Source organism: Gallus gallus, chromosome 7 (assembly GCF_016699485.2).
Source record: "Gallus gallus isolate bGalGal1 chromosome 7, bGalGal1.mat.broiler.GRCg7b, whole genome shotgun sequence".
Taxonomy (NCBI): Eukaryota; Metazoa; Chordata; class Aves; order Galliformes; family Phasianidae; genus Gallus; species Gallus gallus.
This window is the reverse complement of record NC_052538.1, coordinates 10,347,643-10,361,715: the sequence shown is the minus strand read 5'-3', so window position 1 is coordinate 10,361,715 and position 14,073 is coordinate 10,347,643. Positions and strand designations below refer to the sequence as shown.

General features: G+C 42.8%; 1 long non-coding RNA gene across 1 annotated transcript in view; it reads left to right on the top strand.

The window, feature by feature from the left end:
• The window catches only part of LOC121113393, an 80,980-nt gene that overhangs the window by 42,255 nt on the left and 24,652 nt on the right, over positions 1–14,073 (top strand). Inside the window, exon 2 of the long non-coding RNA XR_005861505.2 lies at positions 9,138–9,294. This is a non-coding gene — a long non-coding RNA (uncharacterized LOC121113393). The remainder of the gene's footprint in view (positions 1–9,137; positions 9,295–14,073) is intronic.

The following is a 14,073-nucleotide window of genomic DNA, read 5'->3' as shown; positions in this document are numbered from 1 at the left end:
TCACTGAAGAAGTGGCTTCTTTGGTGCCATTAAAAGACACAACTAAATATCTTCATTTGTATGAAGCAGTAAAAATTACGTAAAAGTGTTTTTATTCAGCGTTTGTCATCATATCTGGTATAGCTACTGATGGCAACCCAGCAATGGTTAATTAAAAAAAAAAAAAAAGATTTATAAAATTAATAGAAGATGATGCAGTTGCTGCTGGCAACACATTTGGTGAAATATCACTGCATCAGACATAAAGAAAATGTATGCACGAAAGCTTTAAAAATGGATAAAGTTGTGCAAATTGAAAGAATTTGCCTGGCCATCCAAAGTGCATCCCCCCACCCCTCACTGCTCACACCCTCTGTTTTTCTCCATAACTGTTCAGTAAGTGTCAATGAATGTCAATGGGTGCCATTTTCTCCACATGAAGGAATTCAGCGACACACCTTTGCTTCATCCACACTTCCATGTCAGACACCATTCTGTCAGACTGCCCCTCTACTGCCGTCTGTCACACAGCAACAACATGGAATGGAATATGGGGGGAAAGTTCAACCTCTAATGCCATAGCCCCAAAATCCACCTCTGATATTGTGGACCAACATCAGAAAATAAGAGCAGAGGACTTTTTCTTCCCTAGAAAATTTCCTGTCTAGGTCTGTGTTGCTCAATTGATACTACTGCCTTAAATGTCAGCTGGCATCCAGGGGTGCTCCTCAGTTTTGTCTGAGAGAGGGTGGGAAATTTTCTGTCAGTTTTATTTCTCACAGAAAATACATTTTTCACAGTATGGATTTTCTGCTGTTTGGGGAACGCTGACTTCAGGGATTTGGGATTTAAAGGTTATTTTTCTTTCTTTTTATTTTTGTTAAGCTAGCTTGAAGCTTAGAGTCAAACACTTGCATTTGAAGAAAGCTTACATTTCTGTGTGGGAAATACCAGTTATTTTGGTGGTTCCCTCCCTGTCAGTTTTGCAGCAGGAAAGTATGGTTTTGTACCAATGAGTGTGGAAGGAGAACATTAACAAAAGTTTTCTAGCAAGAAGTTGTTCCTTCTGTAGCTGAACCACATATTTTCTGCTTTATTTGGTTGGACCATTTGACCTCCCAGAACGGAAATGTTTTGCTTGAGGGCTGAGATACACTCCCCAGGCTCATGGGCCTGAGACCAGCATTCACCCTCGTGTTCCCCTTTCTGCACAGGCAGCTCTCCCGCTGCTGCCTTCCTCTGTGGCTGGGCTGTAGTGGGGAACTCGGTCCGAGGAGGAGCAGCAACAGGCTCTTCAGCCCCTGGAGCAGCGTAGCTCTTGAACTGCTTCTTGAAACACTTTTTGCCTTTCTGAACAGAGCTGTTTTGATGTCACTTATTCTACAAGTGTAGGCCAGCGTGCAAAATAAAAGTGATTTCTATACGCCAGCGTAGCAGTAGATGTTGAATACTGGCATTTTGCTCAGGACTGAAACTGTTTTTCGGCTGTTAAGAGGAGAGCCCAGGTTTAGACGGCAGAGTGTTTGTGGTTTAGCTTCCTAGTTCCACTTGTGAGGATTTACAGTACTGTAAACCTAGACTAATGTCATGTAAATCCATAGTAATGTGACTATGTTTATTTCCCTCCATGGAGATGTCTAGATTTACACCAGTTAGAATGGGAACAGTATTTGGCCCTTTAATATCTATCTCCAGATAATAAAAGTCAGATGAGGGTTTCACTAAATATTTGGCAAACCTACTAAAACAAGCCCAACAAACTGCGCAGGACGTAGATTAATTTCCTCCACCAGCATCTGGGTTCAGCATTATAATTAACAGCAGATCTCCGAGCAATATGCCAAACAAAGATGTTTATGTCAAATAGCTATTTCTTAAAAGAGAAAAAAGAGAGAAGGGGTGGCTTAAATTTGTGGAATACCTTGCAATCAGTCCACATTGCTAGCTTGCGTGATAAGCACTTACTGCCAGAGGTGCCTACAGATGGCACAACCTTCAGTTATGTTACTGAGTTTGTGCCTGTATTGGGCGTCTGCATTGTGAGGACAAGGGGCACATAGTCGTCTTCCTTTCTAACCTCTTGGAACTTCCCTTTTGACCTTTTGACATGTGAATCACACTTGTTCACCTGGACTAGCCTGGCTTTAAACCAGCTGTGCTTGCAGAGCGCACCTCCTGCTAGTGACAGGTGATGCTCAGAAAAGCTGGCACAGACACCCCCTCAGCCCAACCAAAGTACTCACAGCCAAAGCCCACAGAAGCCTGCAGTCACTGGACTGCCAAAGCAGGGCTGCGTCGTAAGGAGGAAGAAGTTCCCGGTGATGTTTTGGAGCAGGGAGATCCCAACCACTGCCAGGAATCTGTGGAGAGGAGAGAGAAGGAACTCTGAAGGAGTCTGATCAGTTAAAAGCAGATACAGATCTACATGTGGCCCTGATAAAGGAAACTGACCTCTGAGACCGGGCAATCACTCTGTAACTAGCAGAACTGCAAAGTGTCAATTGAATGTGGAGGAATTCTGTGAATTTCTGAAATGACTGAAATAACCATCCAGAACGATGAGTAGTCAGAAGACAGATTTGGCAACTGTTCTAAGCTTACTAAGTTTACTACAAAAACGACCTTGGACCTGGAGCTGTGGCACACTAACGTTTGAACCTTCAGTTTGTGTGCTAGAGGGCTGTATCTCCATCAGTGACACAGGATGCTTTCACTCATTCCTAACCTAGAGACATCAGATATCATAAAAAGTTCAGTATAGTGTTTTGATGATAATGTATCTGTTGTCTGCACTGCAAACTTCTCAGCTAGCATACCAGGATTATTTGTCAGGCAGTAATTAGAATGATGCGTTTTAAATCTTCTGAAATGGTGCCAGGAAGAAAATTGCTTTCCATTTTGAACAGTGTTAGTGGTACAGCTGGAAACGCTGCTGCCTGATGAAAATACTTTTAAACATCTTTTGGTCTGTGTTAGGTCCCAACCTGCCTGAGGAACACAAGCAGTGTCTTATGTTCCCTTTGCCTGGTTGCAGAAGAATTATTAACAAGCTGTTTACACATATGGAAGAGTCCAGTTTGGAACACCACTGAACCCTACTGCAAAGAGCTGAAAGTGGTACCTGGGCTTTATGCAGATCCGTAATTTGGTCTGATAACTGGTGGGGAACACCTTCCTCCCAACGTGTATGACCTCCTCAGAATCCCTGGTGGATTTGATACCATGTTCTGGATCCTAATGCAGAGAGCAGCCATAGTTATCAGGATGTTTGTCACCAGGATTTTAGTTCACCGCACTAAGAGAAGTGAACTGTCATTTTAAATCTATGATTTTTAAATATCAGTGCAGAGATATGACCAGGGAATTGATAGGCTTTTCTGGACTCAATCCATAGCACAGGAATGAATACCTAGTATTAGAGTTTGAAATAAAGCTTAAAAAGGGAGATTTCAAGACAACATTTACTGAACCTTTCATAAGGAACTTTAATATTTATGGTTGTAACTGCCACGTCTATGATGAAATGTCCCAATATTAAATTTGTGTGTGACCTATACCCAGGAATGAAGTCTCTGGGTCAGATCATGTCACTGTAATCAGAGCATTAGTTACCAAAAGTCTGGCTGTAGCTGTATTATCTCCCACTCAGGTTTCAGAGCAGCACTCAGTTCATCCTGAGTTTTAGAGAAAGTTGCTGAATGAACAAGTGGCAGCATGGACTCTTTCCTGCCCAAATCAGTAAGAAAAACTCTTGGTAAAGCAAATGAGAAATAAATGTGTCCATTTAAGGTATCCAGATGTTATCTTTTGGTCACAGTAGTATTTTTTCAAGTTGAATAAGCGTGCAGGAAAAAAATAGTTTGTGGCTGCATTTTCCACTAGATTTGAATCTATCTTCCACTATGTAGAAGTCCTCGAATTCCAACAACCAGTCTTTGGGAATGTCTAAATGGTTTATTAAGGTTATTTAATTAAGATTAATGGTGTAATGATTTATCACATGCTTTTTATACTGAACAGCAGGTCTTCAGCTGATGTAAATGAGCATAGCAAGGCTAACCTGTGCTGATTTAAAGCAACACAGAGAAAGACTGAGGGAAAGTAAAAGATTGTCACCATCCTGTATAACAGAACTGAGAGTATGTGTGTTGGAGGTTCTTTCCATTCTTAGCCCTGTTTTATTGTTCTACTCACAAACGTTTGTGCTTGGTTGTCTACAGGGATAAGGACTGGTATCACTGGGATATGCTTGACGCATAACTCTGCTTGCAGACATTCTTTGGCTCTTGATATGGAGCTGTCACACTATTTGGGTTCTTAAATGAGACCTCTATCTGAGCCCTGAACTCTTCTCTAGGGTCCCGTATTCCGCTTTTACTTTGCATTACATGATCTCCACAATAGTTACAGTTGCTGTTGTGCTTCTGTACTTGTTTCCACTACTTCACAGGGATCCTACCTGTGCTGGAAACACGGGGAGAGGACCCCCGTGCTCTCTGCCTTCAGACTACGGAAAGAAACAAAGCACTGTCAGCATGAGGGCTGTTGATCAATGAAGGCCCACACTGACTGTGTGTCCATCTCAGCAACACTCATGGAGTGCCTCTCCCTGCAGCTAGGCCTCCTTTCCCTGTACTGACTGCTCCCATCATATTGTGTTCGGGGAAAGAATGAAAACAACCCACGTCATTTCTTTTTTATAAATTGAAGAAATGCAGTGTGTGGATCTCATGGCAGAGTGCAGAGAGACCACAGCAGTAAAAGTGGTGAAGAGGCACAACGTGACCAGTCCTCTCTTGGCAACGTGGTCTGCTCTTGGCTTCTCCTGCTCTGCCTTGAGACCTGCCACAGCCTTCAGCACTGCCTGAGTGTCACTGCACCACATCTGCTGAGCCTCTGAGGCTACCATGACTGCTGGGAGTGGGGAGTGGCAGTGCCCTCCACAGCCTGACCAGCAATGTGGCTGCTGGCAGCTCAGGATGGTATTTGTCCCCGTGCCCAGAAGGAGACCCCCTCTCTGTTTGCAAAGTAATGGGAAAGGCGGATCTTCTGCATTCTCTTTTCCTCAGTGCAAGGTGAGCCACAGTTTGGCAGTTGGCATGCAACTTCATTCCTTCTGCTTTCTTTTTCTCTCACTTTCTCTCTGTAGTGCAAAAATAGTATCAGTAACACATTTATATCCTGCCCGAAAGGTAACATGTGGACAATGTTGTAAAACTCCAGGTGGGAGCTGTGGCTGTCGTACAGAAATGACATATGTAAAAGTTACGAAATATACACAGAAGCTTTGAAGGAGAAAGGTGTGATTTCAGAGAAAATCATCTTGTGCTTCCTGAGACAACTGGGAAACCAGGTTGCTTGCCCCTCATGGGAGCTTTCGTGGCACTGGATTACTTGAAAGTAAGTAAGTTGGCCCTGTAAGTCCTTATGCAAGGTGGAAAACATCGTGCCAACATCTGGCTCTCCTTAGTAGATTCAGAATGATATGGTTAGGTGGTGGCACAAGAGCAGGGAGAGCTGTAGGAGAACATACTTCTCATGGATAGCCTCTCATGAAGGCTGTCTGTGCTCTCAGATGGCTATGAGCCATCTCCTGTTCCACAAGAGTACTCCCTATCCTAGATCTTTCTGATCTTCTATCTATCTGCATGGCTCACCTCTCCTTGCTGTTGTGCCTGCTGGTCCCTGTGAACTCATGCCCTGAATATTTGCTGTATGAGTCAGAGTGGTCAAGGCTGAAGACACTGATTTAGCTGTGCCCATTGCCCAGGTCACTTGTTGGCTACATGCTCTGGCTTTGCTAGCAAATTCACTTGCAGGCAGGGACAGCTGCATGAGTCAACAAGGAATTTGACTTCCTAGTGACACCTCCCTGCAGAGCTCCCATGGCAGCAAAAAGCCTGCAAATCCTACCTTATCAACAGCTCTGGGCACACCCCTCAGCAGTGTGTTGGTGCAGAGAAGAGAATTCAGAGGTGTGTTTGGGTCAGGACAGGGCAACTTGTTCCTCAGTTCACTTAAAAGTAATTCGTGTGCAGACTTGCAAATGGCAGCCAGTTGCTCTGCAGAGTATTGTCAGTGTTTTCCATCACTTTTGAGAGACTCAGCATACGCAGTCTAATGCCATTCAGGCATCTCCCTTGCTGGTTCCTGACAAGGCATTAGTAAGGGGACTGTGCAAACCTGTGTAAGCCCAGCACAGCTGTCTCCTGATGGACTGTAGAACATTTTGGAAGTGGGCGGATAAGAAAATCCAAATGCTTTTGTGAAAAGCATTTTAGATGGAGAACAGATTTTGGTGAAAGTTACTTATGTGGATAGAAAAAGGTTTCATCTTAAGATAGAGATATTTCCATTGAAGCCAGCATTCTGTCTACTTCATAGGAACCCCAGCTACAGTTCCAGTCTCCTCTGCATGCGGGACATGGTAGCTGGGCTACACCCTTCCATGATGCACCACAGAAAGGGTCTCCAGCAGAAGCAAGCTCCTCTTCACAGGGAGTGCTGCATGGTGGAGCAAACAGGCCAGCCAACCAATACCCAAACAGCAGTGCCTGAGTGGCATCCCTGCTCACTCTGGTATGAATGAAAAATATTCCGTTTCTTTTTTTCTTCTGGAAAAATATCCATTTCATTAAAAATCAAACAAGGTAAAAGAAAAAATAGAGAGGAAAGTGGTTGGTAAGTTTTAGGCAAGAGCAGATTTCCATCTCTTGGCTCTTGTTCTGTCAGTGGCTCCTTGGTAGTGTCTATAATTTGTCCACTATTCATCAGAGAACTCTCCCCTTTCACGTGCTTTAGCACTTAATTTCAAGTTCACGTAAGGAATTGGTGAATCTTCACTTTGTCAGGATCTGGGCCCAGCCCTAAACTCATCCCACTCAGCCAGATACTCTCTGGAAATTGTGATCTTTTCAGCACAGATTTTGTCTTCTTTCAGCTCATTCTGCATATAGACATTGGAGCATAAGCTAGCTCCTTAAATAAAAACCAAAGCAAAGCACTTGACTTAAGAAGAATAGGAGACCCAAAAGGAAAGAACAAAACAAAAACGACACTTAGGTACTGGATTGAGCAGATGCCGTAGGTTGTTATAGCAACTTGAGTTCTAAAATGAGAGAGAATACCCACATGCTGCCACATCTGAAGTCTGGAGTGTATTTCTTCAATAGAATTCAGGCTTCGAGGAAACACCTATTTGCTATTATTAAAAAGAAATCAGCGTGTAAGGCTTCCTCAGAAAGATCTATGTACATTTTCCTGTGAAAGAGAAGAGCTCTTTAAGATGCTTTGAAAAGGCTTGTGGTATCGTTTGTTTATGATATTTACAGCAGAGTGTGTGCATGCCTGTATGCATGTGTGCGAAGTGGATTTCAGCTCACAAAGAGAACTTGAAAGCCTTCCAGCAGAAACATAAGCGCTCTGACAAAGAGCTTGTGAGGGAATAACTGGCAGCAGCAGATACCGAGGTGACAGTGAGAGGTTGTAACATCAAACCTGAAACACTTACAGTTTTGTGTACTTCTATGAGACATAATGACTACTCAGATGCTGTCTGTCTCTGTCAACGCAAGGAAAAAGCACCACTTACTGTCAAATCGATGAGATGAAGCTTCAGGAAGGTATAACTGAAAGTTTTCACGGCAAAATACTCTATTTTATGTGAATATATGTTGATTGGACTCCGAGTTTGGGTAGAAATATGGCCTAATGAAGTGAATAGGAGTCTTTCTCTTGACTCAGCTGAGCAGGTCAGGTGCCAAGATACTTGCACATGTAGGATTGCTAGCTTTGGGATCTTTGCTCCAGTTACAGCTGAGTAACTTATGTGGGAGTGCAACAGCCTGAGATGCTCTCCTGGAAAATGCAGGGCACTCGAAATGCCACATTTAGTGATTATACCCTAATTTTGCTTTGCGGCTTCTTTTTTTTTTTTTTTTTTTTTTTTTTTGGTCAATGTTTGCACTGTAAGTCATCTGTGAATCCATGCCTTGGGTAATCCACCCACCAGCTGCCTTTACGTAGTGAAAGTGGAGCGAGTGGCTTGCAGCACCAGCTGAGATCAAAGCCTGCACTTAAATAAAGGCCGGCTGTGGGGAGGGGGCAAAGCAGCACAGGGCTGCCCTCGGTACTCGGAGAACTGGCCAGCCTGGGATAGCGGGCTGAGGCTGGCAGTGGGCACGGAGCTGTGCTGGACTGAGTCGTTGCTTGGCTCTTGGGTCTGTGGCTCCTACATTGCGCCTCAAAATCACTCTTCAGTGTCTTTGAACTTTTCTCTCTTACCTTGCTGTTTCCTGGAGGTATAATTTTCGGTAGAAGCTAGCTTAGGCCAGCTGTTTTTTGTAGTCATCTTCCAAAAATAGTGCATCTGGTTGGAATTTTTCTTCTCTCTCCCTTTAATTCAAATACGGCTGAAAGACGTTGCCCAAACATACCTCCAGTAGTAATAATATTTAACGATACATCTTCAGACAGAAAAGAATATGGAAGCTATTAAACCCAGAGGCAAATATTTTCTGAGTTATGAGTGTGAGAAAATTGAGTTATAGGTAGAATGTGAGTGGTTTTGCAATCTTCATAGCAGGTGTTAAGGCCAATCTGCTAAAATAATTATTTATTTGCCTTAAAAGTATAATCTTGACTTTTTGGAGGGAGTGTGGTTTTCATCTATGAATGAATTAAGCGAGAGTCGGGAGATGAAGCAGAGTTATTAGATTTGGTGGAAAGAGGAGGTGTGGTTCTAAAAATAATAATCTAAACCAACAACAAAAACAAGAGGAAAATGACACGAAGAGCTAGATTTTTTAGATCTGCTGGTGAATGCCCAGCCATAAGTAGAAGGCAGTCCGTGGTTCAAATTCAAGTACATATCCAGCACAGGTATTTTGTGGAACAGCTGTCAGCTTTAATTCTGAAAGATCTGAGACAAAATAGACTCTGGGAGAGCTTTTTTTCTGGGATACTGGCACTAGTGCTGTGTTAGACGTGGTGCAGTTACTGCATGAGCTAACTTGCATCTTCTGCAAAGTCTGTAAGTGAAAAGCTACCACGTAGTGCTTGCTCTTGTATTCTCTAATGGATTTGTCAGAGGAGCTTTTCTTAATGGTTATGTCTGTCACACTGGATGATAAACATGGGATTGTTTTTCCTCCCCGCAGAAATCAAAGTCAGGGATGGGAATAAAAGCAACAGAGACTTTGCTTGTACAAAACCAGCCCAGCACAAGGAAGTTATCAGCAGCGGTGGACATAGCCAGAGGAGCAAGGACAGTCAGAAAACCTGCTGGTCAAGTGGCAGCCCGGCTGTACCTCCTAGGTAAGCTTGTTGGCTCTCAGCAGAACACCTCTTTTGGGGACACAAGGTTCCAGGGCCTGAGACAAGAGGGTCCCGCCCTGCACCCAGGAGAGAAGCTACAGGTATGGGCCTTTGCTGCACGGCAGCTACCACAGGTGCCTGAAGCAGCAGCACTGCACTTTGGGGTATGAGAAGTCCCCTTAGCCAAGTGTAAATGCTCTGGTAGTAGAGCTCTAATCAGTGCCAGGTGATAAGCTGAATATTTCCATCTCAGGAAACATGTCACAGATGGAAAACTTGTGGACAAAGTAGAGGCAAATCAGAGTTTCATTCTAACAAAACAAGAGCTCTGCCTCAAATGGCGTTCACACAAAGGCAAATCCCTGCTTTGCCTGATAAAACATGGAGTTTTTGTTAAGGAACCATCCATAGTTTCCCTCCCAAGATTTCATTTAGACAGTCTCATTGAAGTTGAGGAATAATGTGGAAAAGAGGGTTTTTCTACCTAGCAGAGATCCAAAGAGATCCAGACTCCCATTTCACCTCCAGCGGAGACAAAATCTAATTGTTTCAACTCAAAAATGGGATGCAGGCTTTATTCTCACGTTGAGTGGTGGAGTAGAAAAAGAATAAAAGACCAGATTTTGTCCTTGAGCTTTCTAAAAACCCTTCTGAGCCTTCTTTGAAAATAATTCCTGGCACAGTCAGCTTTAAACCTAAGTTTGACTTTTTTTTTTCCTCTCCACTACCAAACATGATTAGAACATAGTATGGATTAATTGCTCTGCCAAATGTCATTCCTATAAATCAAATCTGTTTTCTGACATATGAGTGAGTGTCTGAATACTCCAAAGCCATTAAAAATATCTGCATAATTTTAAAACCTGCTAAATGTTGTTGTTTTCTCTCTCTCTCTTTCTCCTTTCATTCTTGATACAGTATGGTATTTTACTCTGATACTCTGATGATGAGAAGTTGAATGGCAAGTTTCAGTCAAATGCTTTTTTTTTTTTTTAATCCAATTCTAAAATCTTAACAATGGCACTCACAGTGGGAAATGCCACCAACTGTAAATTTACACACGGACAAAACTTGGCAACCTCAATCAGCTCCTTTTCAGGCATAACTTGTGGGATCTCTGCCCACATTCTCTCTGCAGGAATTGGTGTTATCCTGCTACTAAAGTATTCATGTCTTAGTGCTCCAGGTATATAACAGCATGCAGGACAAAGTCTCCAGGGCTCATCCTACTAGTTCATACTGTGTTTCCTGTATGAGATGGTATAAATATTTGCATGGGGTAATAATGACTGCCCCACTCTCTGATTATCTGTATCATGTAACAAGAACTGAGGAAAAATTATCCAGCACATCTTTGTTTTCATTGGTAATACTGATTCAGCAGATCCAAAGCATTTTGTGGGGCTTGTTCAGTTTTGCAGGCTCTTGAGAGGAGTTGGCTGCACTTGTAGACAGACCTGTCCCGACAAGCTGGCATGACTGCCCTCTTCTTGAGACCCATGCACTTTTCAGCAAGGTGCTGGGAAATGTTTGCAAGTGGCTTTTGTCCTCCATCTGTGACCCTTAGATGTCTGTTCACCTGACCTGGGGACACCATCAGCCTGGAGTGGCTGGCAGCCTGCATGACAAGCTGAAAAATTCATTTTTTTCCTTCCTCCATCCCTCATATTTCCCTTCTAATGGAGGAGGATAAAAAAATAATAAAAAGGTAACCATTAGAAAAATAGTTTCTGTGTCCTGTTTTACAGGAACTCTTTTTTAATCTTTCACAAGAGGAAATTTGGTTTCTCACTCACATTCGGCTCTTGTTACTCCATGTCCATACAGAAAGGTGAGTTGCATCTGTCTTCAGTCTGGTCCAGAGCCCACTGTTGCCCACGGGGGCCCTCCTTCCTCAAATGGTTTCCTGAGCAATGCCTGGAAAACCAGAGGAGTGACTGCACTGAGCACTCTGACAGCTATTCAGGTTTCCTTCCCGGACCTGCTTCTGTGTCTTTTGGCTGTGACAATGTACAAAAAGGTCTGAAACCATTCTGGGGAGGGGGCAATCTGGCCATTCCTTCTCCCAGCAGAAATTGCCTTCCTCTGCGACAGGCTCTTCTGGCTAACTCAGGTGCCATTCTCTTTCACGGAAAATGTGACATTTGCTCTATGACACGGGCACATCTGCAGGTAGCGGGGGCACCTGTGGTCCCCGTGACACAGGGTCACCCATCCTCTGTGTGCAAGGGAGAGCAAGGTTTGATACAAACCTGTCATATGGGGTGAATTGCAAACGACCCTACGTGACTCACTATGGCTTTTTGTATTTTGGGATCCCTCCTGTTCAGATCAAGCTCAGATGTTTCTGTCCTAAGAAGTCTTCCATGCTCACTGTTCTATGATTTTGTCCCCATTTGTCCCTATTTAGTTAATTTCATTTGAAAGTGTATCTCAAAGGAAATTACTGCTCCAAAACGGAAAACTATAAGCTTTTGTTATTCCCAGTAATGTTTCCCCTTTTGACAAAAGATTGACTAAATTCCCAGATACTTCTAGTTGTCCTATTTTTTTTTTTTTCTGGAAAATGAGCTATGAAAATAACTTTTCAAACTATTTCTCATTTGAATAAATTCAAATAATAACCACTCGCCATTAAGAGGGTTGCCATACTGCTCTGCAATGAGAACGGATGCAGGCTATCATATAATTCATTTCAGACCTTGTGCTGGACACCATGGTATAACATGGAAAATGGGGTTCTGTCCTCTTTACCTTCTGTGGGATGGGGCTAAGTTGTTTCTTTGAACTGAAGCAGCACGCTGGGAAACTGTTTCTCGATTTCAGCATTTGACTAAACCCTAGGTGTGTTGCCATCAAGAGCTAAACAAATGCAGTAGAGATGCCTGAAGGATCAAGTGATTTTGTATGTTTGCTAATGCTGTAAGACAGCTTTAGATAGTCAAAATAGTCCTACAGTTGCAGATGTACCCTTATCTCCTTCTTGCACCCTATCTGTTCCACCTTTGAAGAATTATTTCTGTTGGTTTTAAACCAAAGAAAGCAACAGAACTATTTCAAGAGGTCATAAAACCTGCTAAGATTAGTGTGAGTGGCCCAAAAGAATCATCTTCCAGTTCAGTATGGCTTCATTGAAAATGTCTGGAGAAAGTAACACAGTGCAAGGCTGTGTGATCCAGCAGGGGGTGGTGGGACCTGAGAGTGGAAGTGTTTCTGTCTCATCGTTTATCTCTGGCAAGATGTTTTACCTTTTTTTTCTGGTACAGATTTGTCTAATCTGTATACTTAGACTGTGAACTCTAGAGCTTAAACTGTTCTGTATTATGTAAGAAAAATGTGTGTATTTCTCGGGTAATAAGAACAGGTCTGTTTCTTTGGGATACATATAAGGGGAAGCCTACTGATTTTGGAAGCTTCTGGTGAAAAATGCTTGTGTGAGTGCAAAAGTACAAAGCAAGGCTGTTATTATTCCATTTTCATATGAATGATCTAAATTGTTTGTGTCTGGGCTTAATATACAGCTGCTGAACCAGAGTTCCCATTATGGGCAGATGGAAGAGGCAGAAGATACGATAACCCATATGAAATCTAGCTGTTGCTGGGTGAACCTCCCTGTGTTAGGTCTCTCCTTCCACCTCTGAGCTGCTCCCAGGAGGCAGAGGAAGATGTGATGGGAGCCAATACAGTTTAGCCCGAAGCTTTCACTAGCACAACCCAAAACGTCCTGGGTGGAGATTAAAGGCCAAAAGCCTCCTCATACATCTGGTATTCCTTCACATAGCAAGAATAAAGCAAGAGGAAACTTGGGAAAGGCATTCTCACCAATAGCTGTTGAAAAACCTGTGCTGGTAACCCAACAATTTCCTCATTATTGTTCTTTGTTTCAGAAAGTGTATTCTTTTCACATCTTTTCAGTTCAAACTCCTGGCCATGCAATAACTTGGGAAAGCAGAGCAGGTAGAGCAGCTGTTTAGGCAAAAGCCTTCGTTTTGTCAAAAATGCAGCTTTATGCAGACAAAGTTGATTAAGACCAAAATAAATGGTTGTTATATATATATATGTTTTCTGATTTTATTCTTATTTGTCTCACTGAAATTAACATTTGGTTGTTTTTTTAAATGTTTTTATTATTATTTGTCTTACTACTTTGTCTGTTAGCTTTTTGCCTTAAACTGAAAAATACTGTTGTTCTGTAACTTGCTTCCAGCATCTGGAATTTCTAACAGAAGATATGTTTCAACTTGAAACTAAAGCAAATGTTTCCCCCACCCTGCCCCCCATAAACAACATTTGAAGTGTTAATAAATAAATAAAATAAAACCATCCCCTCAAAAGAAAGTAAAAGTAAGACTTTTTTTCCCACAGCCAGAGGCAAAGCGTGTCCAGGACCCAAATCTGGCTCTGCCGTGAACACAGTTGTACCAAGCTGCCCATATTATGTTCATCAGCTGAGAGGGAGAGTACAAACAATCCGCTCATAGCTTAAGATGCTGTATCCTCTTCTGTGAGTCTCTAGAAGAGAAGAACCCAGGTGTAATACAGAGAGGCTGTATGTGAGGTGGCTGATTTGCTCTTTGTGAGAGCCAAGCCTGCTTCTATCTGAGTCCTCCAGGAAAGTGAAGCAGGAAGAAAGTTTTGTGTGCTGCTTGGAGCAAGTGTAGTTGTTACTGCATTTATTATTACGGTATCTACAACAGATTTATCGTCTCTGCTATCCTCTATGTGCCTTGTGCTTCCCCAGCCACCCAAGTTCTCTAAGGCTGGGGAGACATGGTTGGG